This window comes from Pongo abelii, chromosome 11 (genome assembly GCF_028885655.2).
Source record: "Pongo abelii isolate AG06213 chromosome 11, NHGRI_mPonAbe1-v2.0_pri, whole genome shotgun sequence".
NCBI lineage: Eukaryota > Metazoa > Chordata > Mammalia > Primates > Hominidae > Pongo > Pongo abelii.
The window spans coordinates 61433105-61445908 of NC_071996.2; the positions used below are offsets into that span (position 1 = coordinate 61433105).

Genomic DNA, 12804 nt, shown 5'->3' on the forward strand with positions numbered 1-12804 from the left:
AGCCGGCCTCGGGTGGAACCGGGGTGGTGGGAACCGGGAACGCTTGGGGCACGCTCGAGTTTTGGGACCACCCCCGTCCGGCGCGCCCGCTCGCCCCCTTTCCCGCCTTCTCTGTAGCCTTCGGGCTTGGCAAGGGCCTGGGCTACGCCTGGTACCTGGCGCGGGGGAGGCGGGGGGGAGGCGCGCCTGGCACCGCGGGGTCCTGGGCGCCCCCCGGAGTGTTGGGGTGCGCGGGTCGCGAAGTTGCCGAGAGAACTTAAGCCGGGGGCATCGTATTGCCCCAGTCTGGGCTGAAAGTCTATTGCTTTGCTTCCAAGAACACTGCGATTAGCATATCCACACTCCTTTATTGGGGGTGGGGGTGAGTTAGGATTAGACGTTGGGGGTTTTTCTTTAGGGGTGGGGCGCTGAGAACGGTAATTGTCAAGATTGTGAGCCCCCTTGTTCTTGGATGCAGGGTGGTCATTTTCGGGGGACGATATCAGGGCACTGGCTTCCTGGAGGACTTTGGGGTGCGGGCGCGCAGCGCTGTGGGTGTGCGGGGCTCCCGGCTTTGGCGCGGCGGCTTTCCGGAACGCCTGGCTGGGAAGGAAACTCTAGGCATTGTGTGGTGTGTTTGCAGACAGAAAGGTCCCTGGACCGGTGTTCTCAAAACTTACTGGACTTATTGTGTAAAGCTCCGGGAGGAAATGTGGCGTTGGCCAGGTAGAAACGGGGCGCTGCGGCCAAGGGGCGGAAGACGCCAGGCTCGGCGACGGCCTTCTCCCAGCCCTCTCCTGCCAGCTCCAGATCCCCGTGCCTCCAGTGTTGGGACCGTTCTCAGTGGCGTTGTTCCCTGCTGGAGTTAACTTGGGAGGTGAGGAGGGAACCTTCATCTTGAACTTGACCCCAGAAGCAGCGTCGTCCGTACAGGTTAACAAGGTAAATGGAAGCTGAGTCTTAACGTGGGTTGGACCGCAAACTCTGGCTGGCGCGGAAAAGAAGTTCCTGGTTTAGAATATTTGAGGAAAGGGCTCAAGATTTCTGAGATCGCTCGCTCTGGAAATGCCAGACACACCAGACTGCAGAAGTTAAGCGTGTTTGGAGGGGTGGGGGTGGGAGAGGAAAGGAGAAACCTGGTTAGTTGGCACAGAGGGCTGGTATTTCTCTGTAGTGGAAATGAAGGGAGTCTGCGTCTCTGCTTTCACCAGATCCGCTACCGTCTTTTTTCCTTCCTTGGTCATCTTTATTCCTGCCAGGCTGGCACTCCTGAGGCAGGGGAGGGGAAGGAGAGGAAAGCAGTTGTGAAGCTTCCTGGGTCAGCCTGGAGGTATTTCAGATCTGCTACTAGGAAGATTCCAGGATTTTAACAGCTGCTTCTTGATTGCTGGGAATGAAAGAATTTATGAGCGGCTGAGAGGTGTTCATTATAGAAGTAGTCTGAGTGTTTTACTCATCTAAGCTACTTAAAGACCTCACAAGGGACCTTCCCTAGAGTATGCCAGTTTCTGCAGTTTGTGTCAGCCAGAATGCTTGGTGAGTGTTAGTCAAAAAGCATCATAAATATATCCTGGTGGTTCTGAAATGAAAAGTATGTGGCAGTAAAGGAAGTATGGTATCTGATATCCTTCAGGACTTCCTCCTAGGGTTGTTCCTGTTACCTGCCAAGTGAACTTGGTTCAGGCTTCCGGACTGTTGTGATTTGACAATAAGAGATGGGAAATAGTGTCATCGATTTTAGTGGAAGCAGGAAAAGTCCACAAATAAATTTAAGGTGAGTTTTTATGACCCTGTCTTGCACTTGTGGTGCCCCAAACTTAACTTTTTGGCACCAAGCCTTTTGGTTCGAAGTGTTGCTGGAACTTGGAAGCAGTGGTTTTCCTGCTTTCTTGGTTTAACCACCAGAATGCCCAAATTATTATAATTTATATCCATCCTTGATCTAAGATATAACTGATTCATAGTCAGCCTTTTTCTGCTTCCCATAACAGCCTGTAGAAAAAAGAACATTTTGTCTCTTTAACCACACACAATTTATTTGGTGCCATAGTAGGTTTTTGACACTGGGTGATTGAGGGCATAATTTTAGAGACAATGGAGGTGTCTGGATTAAATCGTCCATTTTTAGGCGACGTTTTCTTCTGAGTTGCTGATTAATTCTTTATTTCTCTGAGAACATTAAAACCAGCATCCCTGAGCCAGTGGAACTATAATCCATATTATAATGACTTCTGCCAGCATAGCTGGAGGTTAACTTTATGTCGATGTTTCCATTAGACATTTCTAACCTAATTGTAAAGATTTTGTCTCAGTTGGGTTGAGAGTAGGGTTGAGAGTCTCATAGAAAAAGAAATGGCTTTATTTTTATCTTTATGATAAATAGTTTGTGTTACAGGAATACATTTACAGAAGCAAAATAAAGAAGAGTGTTTATATATTTGTGGGGGGGATTTGTTTTAGTGTTTAAAATAGTTTGGTTTTCAACTGTCTCTTAAATGCATATTTCAGTGGTGGGAAAACCAGAACCTCTCCCTGCCCCCTTTCTCCCCAGGTTATGAAAGTGTTCACTGTACAGAGAACTCTTAAGCCTTTCTGGGTCTTGGTTTTCTCATTTTTTTCATCCCTAAAATGGGATTACCTTGCATCCCTAAAGTTCTGTGACTCTCCAAAAGTTTGAGAAATGTAGGAATTCTGGAGCCAGTGCTGTAATGTTAGAACACTGCTATGGGGTTTATAAGGGCTTGATTTACATATTTTATCCCTAACCCTTTATTTGAGTAAACCAAGGCCTAGAAAGTTAAATTAGACCTGTATCATCTATAAATAGTTGAGTTGAACTTGAACCAAAGTCTTCTGATTCTCCCTAGTCTCTTCTCTTCTGTTTATTCAAACCTGCCAAACAGACTAAAGTTAATATGTGGCAATTTCTCACAATACATTTTTAGGGTTATATATGAGTTATTTTGATTTCAGAACCCCAGGGTTAACATCTATGCTTTGATGTCAGGGATTAAAAACAGTTCACCAATAATGGTAATAAAACTTTCTCCTCAAGAGAGTTTCAGAAAGTCACATGCTTCAAACTAATCATTTGTTTATTTTCAACTTCTTTTTTATTAAGTAGGCTTCAGGGTATAATGTGATTTATAATCCGGACTAGTAACCCAGACAGCATTCTTAAGGAAATCACTTCTCAAATCTGTACCTCTTTTTAAAAATAAAAAATGAACATATCATTTGCCTTTGATCTTGGTATCTCTCTGCCTAATTGCAAAGCCTGGGTGAGTATTCCTTTTTTTGGTGTCATCATTCTTGGACTGTTCCTACTGATGGCTGGATAAGTCTAATTTTGCAGCACTTTCCATGCTAAATACATCCTTCCCTTATGCTGTTGGGTTGATGGTAAAGTGGTAGTAGGTTGCAGGTGACCCATTTTTGCTGTGTCTCTAAATGTTTGTGCTTTGTCCTGCTTGCCTAGTTAGCAGCACTCACTGCAGCTTGACACTCATCTGGAGGCTGGTATTGATTTTCTTTAACAGCTTCTAAAATGAAATTATGTGTTAAGCTGTAGGCTCTTTTATGTCTGAGCAGCTTGTCCATCTTCAGCTTTTTAAACTTATTCTCAGAGGAATGTCTTTTCAAAGTATTAAGCAATGGGGTTTAAACCTCAATAAGAAAATGTATCAGTGCTCATTGGCTGGGAAGGAGGTGTAGTACATCTGAAATTGCCGCCATTTCCATGAGTGAGAGAAGAGAACATTATGAAGCGGTATTTGCTAGAGAAGTTGGGACACTTTGTACCAGGAGGGCACAAGAGCAGGAAAGAAGAAGAATGATTCTTGGTTTTTAATAATATTATCAGGAGCATGGATTTGGAATGATAGAGGACTTTGATGAAGAAGGCTTTCAGAGGACATTATCTTGTGGAGAGTGAAAGGGGTTCTCCTGGTTTGGTTTAGCTGTGTTGCTGATGGAACTTGCCCTTCTAGGGTTGGTGTTGTCTTTAGGGTCCCCTGCAGGTGGGTGTGATCAAGGAGAATGTTCTAGAAAGAAGAGTTCCATCGACAGAATGTCAAGGACAAAAGTGTTGCAGAGGGATGACATAGTTCCTGGATTTTAGCACAGATTTTTTCGCTAACATGAGGGAATTTATTAGGGAAGACCTTCCAGTTGTAGAGGTAGACAGATGCGAACCCATCATGTTCAGTCCACATAGCCCACCCAGAGCCACAGTGACTCAACCTCTTTCCTGCCCCACCTCAGCACACCTAGGGTTATCAGCACACCTAGGGTTACCTGCCAGTCATGAACAGTGCTTATTACCTCTTTGGGTAGGAGATGGGGGTGGAGAGTAGGGAAGTCTCTAAGAAGCACTCAGCTGTGACCTTTTCATGCATGTATACTCATGCAAAAATGGGATCCTCTGTTGCATGAGCTTTTGAAGAAATATGAAAAAGATCATACGTATACGGCTGCTGGTATTATAGCTCTCAAGCCTCACATCCAGAATTGGCCTTTTTGATGTTAGTTCCAATTTGGGAAAGCCCTGGAGGGAACCCGAATTGGCTTGATGCCAGCCAAAGGAGAGTTACAGTTAGACCCATAAAATGGGGCTGTGGGGAGACAAAATATCCCACAAAGAAGAGGGTTATTGTTAATGGAAGAGGGAGGGAGCTGGATCAACAAAAGCTAGCCAAGGCAGTGTACATTTCCACAAGTGGTATTGCTGATCATAACAACATACCAAAGGATATGAACATTCTTAATGTTGTTGTGATGTACACCCCTGTAGTCTTGAGGGCAGTGGACTTGTCCACATTCTGTGCGACTCTGAATTGCTATGTACACAGGCATGAGGGGGTATTGAATTACTGCTAAAAACGTAAGAGTTGGTCATTATTCCCATGTAACCCATTACACTCCTCTCTCTCTGCCATGCTTTGTTCTAAATTACTTGGGATAAGTAACATTAATTATTAATGTTTATTGAGTGCCGGCTGACTCTGAACTACATGTTTGAATTTAAAAAGTCTGTGGATGAAACAGTTTGGTTCTTTCTTCCCGTGTTGTCCTACATACGTAGAATACTATGGCAAGGATGGTCACCATACAACAGCATTCTGTGTTCTGGTCCTCCTTGCTTCTTGTGGCTTAACAACAACTGTTTATTTGCTTGGGATTCAGAAATGGGGGCCAGGTTCCCTGTGCCTAGGCTCACTGGTGCCGTGGTGGTTACATGATTCATTGAGGGCCATTGCTGCAATAGTTTACAACATTATAACCATCCTTGATATCTATGGAAGATTGGTTCCAGGATTCCCACGGATACTAAAATCCTCAAATGCTTAAGTCCCTTATTAAAAATCATGTATTATTTGCATATAGCTTATGCATACCCTCATATATATATTTTTTATTATTAGCTTACGCATACCCTCATATATATATATTTTAATTTTATTATTAGTTTTGAGACAGAGTCTCACTCTGTCACCCAGGCTGGAGCGCAGTGGTATAATCTCGGCTACTGCAACCTTTGCCTCCCGGGTTCAAGTGATTCTCCTGCCTCAGCCTCCCGAGTAGCTGGGATTACAAGCATGTGCCACCACGCCTGGCTAATTTTTGTGTTTTTAGTAAAGACGGGGTTTCACCATGTTGGCCAGGCTGGTCTTGAACTCCTGACCTCAGGTGATCCACCTGCCTCAGCCTCCCAAAGTGCTGGGATTACAGGCGTGAGCCACCTTGCCTGGCGTCCTTTGTGTTTTATTTTGAGAAAGGGTTTCCATTTGTTGCCCAGGCTGGACTGCACTGGTGCGATCATGGCTCACTGCAGCCTCAACCTCCTGGACTCAAGCAATCCTTCCACCTCAGCCTCCTGAGTAGCTGGGAGTACAGGTGCACACCACCACACCCAGCTAATTTTTGTATTTTTTTTTTTGTAGAGACAGGGTCTTACTATGAGACCAGACCAGGCTGGTCTCAAACTCTTGGTTCAAGTGATCCTCCTGCCTTGGCCTCTCAGAGTGCTGGGATTATAGGCATGAGCCAACCCCCCAGTCCTCCTTCATACTTTAAATCATCTCTAGATTATTTATAATACCTAATACAATGTAAATGCTAGATAAATAGTTGTTATTCTATATTGTTTTAAAATTTATATTTTTATTGTATTTATTGTATTTTATTGTATTTATGGTATTGTTATCTTTTTTCCAGTGGTCAGTTACTAGAATATTTTTTGAATATTTTCTAACCTAGGTTTGTTGAATCTGTGGCCATGGAACCTGAGATATGGAGGGTTGGGTGTGGAGGGGGTGACTGTGCTTACTACTATAATCCTGCTTTTGATTAGTTTTCCACTGGCCATGTACTTAAGGGTAAGGTGGATGTGTCCCCTGCCCCAGGGAGTGAATTTTGATTAAGCCGTCAGTTTTAGTAATGCCATACCTTTTGCCAGTGACTCATTAATGAATATGTATGTGACGCCTGTTAGGTCCTGGCATATTTGAAGCATAAGGTTGTCAGCACAAGAGAACAAGTAGCACCGAGTGCAGAGTAAAGGTGCCTAAGACCACAATTACTTTTTTTTCTTTTTGTCGGTGTCGGGGGTGTAGGAGGCGGGCGGGTAGAGACAGGGTCTCACCATGTTGCCCAGGCTCGTCTCGAACTCCTGGCCTCAAGCAATCCTTCCACCTCAGTTTCCCAAAGTGCTGGATTACAGAGTGAACCACCATCCCCAGCCCACAATGACTTATTTTAGCTGCTGATTAGCCAGCCCTAGAACCACTGTGACTCAGAACTTCTGTGAGAAAAAACATTTTCGTTATTGTTTCTTTCTTATCTTTTTTTTTTTTTTTTTTAAGCTAGGGTCTCACTCTGTCACCCAGGCTGGACTGCAGTGGCATGATCATGGCTCACTGTAGCCTCTGCCTCCTGGGCTCAAGTGATCCTCCCACCTCAGCCTCCCAAATAGCTGGGACTACAGGTGTGCACCACCACACCTGGCTAATTTTTGTATTTTTTGTAGAGATGGGGTTTCCCCATGTTGCCCAGGCTGGTCCCGAACTCCTGGGCTCAAGCAATCCTCCCACCTTGGCCTCCCAAAGTGCTGGGATTACAGGTGTGAGCCACTGTGCCCAGCCTCATTATTGTTTAAGATCAGTGGTCCCCAAAGTGGAGTGTGCTAGATCATCCAATATGGGAGGGAAGAAAATATTCAAGAATGTTAGAAAAAATTAAGCTTTTAAAATATTTAATGTATGAGTTGACACTGGTTGGTATATCTGATAGTCTCTTATCAACTTACATTATATGAGGTTGCCTGAGGGAAGACTGGGCCTTTTACAACCTGGTGGAATTGACAGTGGTACCTTCATTCTTATTCTTGCCTTTGGTGAACTCTATCCATCTAAATACATTCATGGCTAGATTATCTGGTTTTAACTAAACTGACCCCCACAAAATGGGCGAGTGGTTTAAAAAGATTCTTGCAAAGAAAGTGTAATGATAATGATATAAGTATAAAGGAACAAGAAAATGTTCTAATGAGTTTAGAACATGACTTTTAAAACAAATTTGACAAGAAGGTGGCTCAAAAATTATGTATGGGCTGAGCGCGGTGACTCATGCCTGTAATCCCAGCACTTTGGGAGGCCGAGGCGGGCAGATCACCTGAGGTCAGGAGTTTAAGACCAGCCTGGCCAACATGTGAAACCCTGTCTCCACTAAAAATACAAAAATTAGCCAGGTGTGGTAGTGTACACCTGTAATCTCAGCTACTTGAGAGGCTGAGGCAGGAGAATCACTTGAACCTGGGAGGTAGAGGTTGCCGTGAGCCAACCTCCACTTGGAATAGAGTTCAGATTGTGCCACTGAACTCTAGCCTGGGCGGCAGAATGAGACTCCGTCTTGAAAAACAACAACAACAACAAAATTATGTTTGGATTTGTATTATTAATAAAAATGAACTTAAAAATACTGTTTGACTCCCATCCTTTAAAAGTTTTAAATGTTGTATAATGTATATGCTACATTCGTGAGTGTATATTTATACCATTCATAACTAGTTTTAATTACACATAAATTAATACAATTTATAATATGTTAGTAGATATGTTATAAATTTTTTCCCCTGAAATTCCTGAGCTTCAATACCTTTTTAAAATTTTTTACTTTTTATTTTTTTAGAGGTGAGTCTTGCTCTGTTGCCCAAGCTGGAGTACAGTGGTGTGATGATGGTTCACTGCAGCCTCCAACTCCTGGGCTCAAGTGATCCTGTCACCTCAGACTCCCAAGTATCTGGGACTACAGGTGTGCACCATCACACCTGGCTTAATTAAAAAAAAAATTTGTTTTTGAGATGGAAACTTTCTCTGTCACCCAGGTTGGAGTGCAGTGGTGCTGTCTCAGCTCACCGTAGCCTCTGCCTCCTGGGTTCGAGTGATTGTCCTGCCTCAGCCTCCTGAATAGCTGGGATTACAGGTGTGCACCACCACACCTGGCTAATTTTTGTATTTTTCGTAGACACGGGGTTTCACCATGTTGGCCAGGCTGGTCTCAAACTCCTGAGCTCAAGTGATGTGCCCGCCTCGGCCTCCCGAAGTGCTGGGATTACAGGCATGAGCCACTGCACCTGGCTAATTTTTTTTTTTTTTTTTTTTTTTTTTTACTGATAGTCCTGCGTGATCAAAAAAGCTTTGAGACCACAATTTAAGTCACTTAGAGTTAGGTATTTTTTGTTACTTGCAGCTGAAAGCATCATACCTGATATAAGGACAGATAAGAGTAGTAGCTGTCCCTGTTTTATTCCTAGCTTTCAAGAATCTCTGTGATCTGGACCCTAACTTCTTTGCAGGCCCAGCTGTTCTCTCCTTGTCTCTGCTAATACCACTGAACTCCTGCCCATCCCTGATACTTTGTTTCAATTTTGCCGCTTCCCTCACCCTACCACCACCACTGAAATTTTGACTTTCAAGGGCTAGCTTAAATAAATATTGCTTTCTTATGAACATTTTTTCTGATTTACCCCCGCTTCCACATTTCAGTTTTTCTTTCCTTTTAGTCTCCCTAGTACATTGTACATTCATTATAATGTCTTTCTCTGTTTGCTTTTTATTATTAAGTTGTTCGCCTGTTGGCTTTGCAGATGGGTTGTAGGCTTCTTGATGGTAGGGGCTCCTGTCTTACCTTTCTCATTTAAAAACAAAACAATCTGTGTCTCCTTTGGGAGAAAGGGAGACAGAGAATCCACAGTTGTTAAACATCACTCTGGACTTGTTACTCTGGGATGGGTCTCTCCTCCAGCCTTCTGGCAGCCTTAGGAAGGCAGGGAGCTCCATGTACATGAAAGGAGATTGAGGGCAGGGAACTCACAGAACCAAGACAGCAGGACCCAGGATTCAGACCTGGAAAACTTTTATTTCCTGGCTGGTTTGTGTGCCCTCATGCATGTTATTTACAGTGGCATGTTCTTTCACATGGGAACACTGACACAAGTGAAATGGGAGGTTCCATAGGATGATAGTGCAAAAACATTAAAGACAATCCTAGCAGATGCAGTGAGTTCAAGGGAGAGTCTTGTGGAGTAACAGGAAAGGCCTGGTGGATGAGATGTATGAAGATCTAAATGCCTGCAAGATAGTGAGCTGTCTGCAACTACCACAAAGCAAAATCATGGGAGATAACTCCCCAGGGTATGGTCTGGCCTGAGCATCCCCGTTGGGAAATGGGAGGTGATGGGCTCTGTAGTGCTTAGCTGAATAGAGTTATCTATGTCAGTATTCCCTCTATGCAAAGATAGTTGAGAGTTCACAAGTTGTAGGCTTTCAAGTTGAGCTATGTTAGATATATGCTCCTCTGATGGAAGACAGACATGTCTCCAGGGTTTTGAGGGTCAAATGACAGAATGTATATAAAGTGTTTTGAACATTATAAATTGCCTCCTTAGAGGCAAGGGAACATCAAATTTGGTTGTTTTCTTGCATCAGAGACTTCTAGCTCAGATTTCTTTGTTGGCCATTTTTAAGGGCATTTCCAATGAGTTTTTAAGTGTTGGGGTTCTTAAATGGAATATGATATAATTTTTTTCAGATGAACTGCAGATATTACTTAAAATCTTGCTGTGAAACTTTCACCTGTGGAGTAAGTAGAATTCATGATTAAGGTGAATCTCTTTTGGGATCCAGTTCAGTTTTTCCAAAGGATCTGTTTATAAGCATAGGACCACTTAGCCGAGTGTGGTTGCTCATGCCTATAATTCTAGTACTTTGGGAGGCTGAGGTAGGAGGATCTCTTGAGCCAAGGAATTTCAGACCAGCCTGGGCAACATAGGAAGTCTCTGTCTCTACAAAAATTTTTTTAAAAAAATTAGCCAGGCATGGTGGTACCGTGCCTGTGGTCTCAGCTACTTGGGAGACTGAGGTGGGAGGGTCGCTTGAGCCTGGGAGGTTGAGGCTGCAGTTAGCTGTGATTACAGCACTGCACCCTAGCCTTGGCAACAGAGCAAGTCCTTATCTCAAAAAAAACAAAAAAAACAAAAAAAACAACTTACCGTTTTCATAAAGATGGGAATCTGTGGGGCTTTGATTTCTGGTCCTGGAAACCCTAAGTACCAACTGAAAGACTCAAAAGAGCTTTGATTTCAAGGTTTTTTGTTGTTGTTGTTCCTGGCTACTGTAAATCCAGTAATTTATTTTCATGAGTCTTTGGAAAGGGTTAGGGAAAGCTTTGAAATATCTTGAGGTAGTTTTGAAAGTAAAAAGTAGGTATGGTTTGACAATTTGAAATTTGTTTCATTGTAGATTTCCAAGGCAATGGGTTTGAATAAATTAAAGTTAATTCCATTTCAAAGAACTTTTGCAGTGGGATTTCATATTGTAGAAAGAGTCTGACTTATGAATCAAAACATGTTAAAGAGTAAACATATTTATAGATGCAAAAGACATCAAAACAGTGAGTGGCTCCTAAATTGCAAATAGATGCAATTGTGAAATTCTTATTCGGGGGTTGTTGAATCATCCATGTAACTTAAGAGGACCTTATTTTTCTTAGGATTTATTTAAGTAAAGCAAGAATTCCCAAAATGGATTCTGGGGGAAACTGAGTCTTAGGAAGTTAACAGGTATTACACAGGGAAAAAAGTCTTGTGGTCAAATAAGTGGGAAAATCTGGGTTAACCAAAGTAAACCAGGTATTTTTGTTTTTAACTACAGGACTTTTGAGCACCCTTAGATCTAGTGTTCATTATAAATATCCTGGAAGGGAAATAGAGTAGTCAGTGTTTTCCAAACACATTGAATTGTAGAAACTTTTTTTTTTTCCAGAACATCTTTTGGCCAGAGAACAATGTTTGTTGGGTTATCTAATTTGTTGAAATACTTAAAAATCAAATCTCAGACATCATGTAATTTTGCCTAACTTTGCGATGCATTTCTAACTTAGGACTTAAAAAAATCACCACCCCATTATCACATTTAATACAATTAACAATAATTTAAAAATATTATCTAATTTGGGCTGGGCGTGGTGGCTCACACCTGTAGTCTCAGCACTTTGGGAGGCCGAAGTGGGCAGATCACGAGGTCAGGAGATTGAGACCATCCTGGCTAACATGGTGAAACCCCGTCTCTACTAAAAATACAAAAAATTAGCCGGGCATGGTGGCGGGCGCCTGTAGTTCCAGCTACTCGGGAGGCTGAGGCAGGAGAATGGCGTGAACCCGGAAGGCGGAGCTTGCAGTGAGCCGAGGTCGCGCCACTGCACTCCAGCCTGGGCAACAAAGCGAGACTCCATCTCAAAAAAAAAAAAAAAAACAAAAACAAAAAAAAACTCCCTTAAATAGTATTTGTCACCATTTTTGTTTTTTGGAAACCAAGATTCAATCAAGGTTCACATATTGCACTGTGGGCTGTTATTGTTGTTTGTCTCTTTTGTCTTTTTAAATGTAGAAAAATAATATCTCATTACCTCCCTCCCTCCCATTCCTGACTTTTCTGGGTTGTTCCATATTCTGAATTTGTTTCCTGTGGCGGTGTTTACCTTGTCCCATTGTTTCCTGTATTTCCTATAAACTGGAGGCTAGGTCTAAAAGCAAGATTAGAGTCAAGTAAAATATTTTTGGCAAAAATAGGTCCTAGACTAAGATTCCCCTCTGCACTCCCGACCCCCTCTATGATTTGAGAACAGACATTTAAGTTTAGCAATTCAGAGCAGCATGGTGAGTCAGACACGCCTGTAATCCTGGAACTTTGGGAGGTGGAGGTGGAGGCAGGAGGATTGCTTGAACTCAGGAGTTCGGGACCCTGGGCATCACGGTGAGAACTTATCTCTATTGAAAGTGAAAAAAAAATCATCTGGGTATGGTGATTCAAGCCTGTATGTAGTCCTTGCCACTAGGGAGCCTGAGGCGGGAGGATTGCTTGAGCCTGGGAAATGATTAAAGCTGCTGCAAGCTATGATTGAACCACTGCACTCCAGCCTGGGCGACAGAGTGAGACCCTATCTTTAAAAAGTTTAGCAATTAATATGGAGCTTTAAAATATATATATATATATAAAGAAGTAACAGCTTAGAGTTTAAAAATTAGTTTTATTAGTATATCAAAGGGATGCAAGTTGAATTGATTCCAGGTGTGTTTGAAAAGGTATTCTGAATAGTTGGCGCAGTTAAATGGATATGTTTTCAGTATATCTTGAGACTATAAACCATGGGTCTCTTGGGTAAAGTGGCCTGGGTGTTAAACGTTTTTGGTGGTTGAATTTTATTCAGAATGACAAGTATCTGAGTTGTGATGGTAAAATAATACTCTATAGACACTTATTTTTTAAG

General features: G+C 42.7%; 1 protein-coding gene across 14 annotated transcripts in view; it reads left to right on the forward strand.

The window, feature by feature from the left end:
* TANC1 (tetratricopeptide repeat, ankyrin repeat and coiled-coil containing 1) overlaps nt 1-12804 on the forward strand; it is a 262694-nt gene that overhangs the window by 474 nt on the left and 249416 nt on the right. Inside the window, exon 1 of one of the 14 annotated variants that reach the window (XM_054548920.2) lies at nt 468-921. The exons of 12 other annotated variants lie outside the window; for them this stretch is intronic. The gene's annotated coding sequence lies outside the window, so the exon portion shown is untranslated. Of the gene's footprint in view, nt 1-467; nt 922-12804 lie in introns of those variants that run through there. One more of the 14 variants, XM_024243337.3, reaches the window with a different exon arrangement.